A 1,545-nucleotide genomic window follows, 5' to 3' on the forward strand; every position below is an offset into this window, starting at 1 on the left:
ATCAGATAAGCCCACATCAGACACAGCAATGTTTGAAATGCTCAGGCTTGGAGATCAGTAGGTCAAGAGTGTGTCCTCTATTATGTGTGGCCTCTGTTACATGCTGAGTCAGCCCAAAGTTGCCCAGAGTGTTACTCAGGTCTTTAGTCCCTTTGTCCTGAGGGTTGTCCACATGGATGTTAAAATCCCCAACAATAATTACACAGTCGAAATCAACACAGATCACAGACAGCAGTTCACTGAGGTCATTAATGAATCATTTCAATGTAAGCAGCTGTCTCCTGGAAGTTTTCAGTCTTTTGAATATGTGGCTTTACAGCTGAAGGCCCCATCCAAAGTTGTGTTTGTTAATGTTTACAGGCCTCCCAAATGCTGCACAGACTTTTTTAAATAAGACATCATCCCCTCCTCCTCTCCTGCTTACCCTGGCCTCACTGATAAAACTGTAGTTAGGAAGCCAGAAGATTGCATGACGTAGTCATTGAAAATAAGCGCAAACATTCCCACTCATTTTTCTTTCAACATATGATGAGGGGAGAGCGCGAACGCAGTCCCCACTACCAGAAATTATGTAGTCAAGATTGCCACATTTGGGGAATTCGCAGGCTGTCAGCAAAGCCAGAGTGCAATGGCTGAGCCTCGGCCTGAGAGAACCACCTTCGTGATCATGGTATCTCTCCTACCAGGTAAGTATGAATTCTTTAGCTCACGTATGGGGCAGTCTTTCACACACAAACCCTGCACACTCACGGTGCTCACAATCTCAAAATCAACACAAACACAGCCTGTAGGAAGCTGGGACTACACACTATTTATATATACACATGAAGCAGTTTCCAACAGAGCCCCATAAGGTTATTTAGCTTTACAAATACCGGGAGAATTTCCCATCATGCATTGCTGTATCTGCGCAACAAGAGCTAGCTGAAAGATAACTTTTTTTCATCCATTTAACCTCCTTAAATCCACCAACAAACCACCAGAAGTTCAGCTAACTCAAAGGTAAAGCACGCTGCTAAACGAGTTTGTCTGATACTCGGGAAAAAGAGGATAAACGCAAAAGTTTTCTAGTTGAAGCACAGTCACTTCCGGTCTTTTCGTTAACTGCTGCTAGGCAACCAACAGTTTCCCGCTACGGTCTCGGAGTATGAACAGTGTTGCTCACGAAAACACGTCTGTGAACATGTCCGTGTGCAACAAACAACCAGAAAACAATCCAAATAAAAACACTAAAAATTTACTCATTAACAACGACTGAATTCACTCAGAGCAACTTTTTGCTTTGGCGGGAGTTTATTACCTGCTAAAGATGGCAGGAAGTCTCAAATCACGCGGGTCCGGCGCACATACACGTCTGGATGGTACAGCATAACCAGGTTAAGACATCTCTAAAAAAATATATTTTTGAGTGTTTTTCAGTGTTTTTAATTATTTGTTTTAATTTTGTTTATTTTCCATTGTTCACTGTGGCCTGATAAACATTTTATCAAAATATATTTCATAAGGCCATCGCTAAATATTTACAAGAAATCAGGCATTATACAG

The 1,545-nt window shown here is 41.8% G+C and overlaps 1 non-coding gene across 1 annotated transcript; it reads right to left on the minus strand.

Annotated features, from left to right (window-relative positions):
• Positions 1 to 530: 530 nt before the first annotated feature.
• LOC145430242 (U1 spliceosomal RNA) lies at positions 531 to 694 on the minus strand. The gene has a single exon (XR_013910707.1). It is a non-coding gene; the product is annotated as a U1 spliceosomal RNA (small nuclear RNA).
• Between the last annotated feature and the right edge of the window lie 851 nt (positions 695 to 1,545).

Source organism: Astatotilapia calliptera, chromosome 7 (genome assembly GCF_964374335.1).
Source record: "Astatotilapia calliptera chromosome 7, fAstCal68.1, whole genome shotgun sequence".
NCBI classification, from domain to species: domain Eukaryota; kingdom Metazoa; phylum Chordata; class Actinopteri; order Cichliformes; family Cichlidae; genus Astatotilapia; species Astatotilapia calliptera.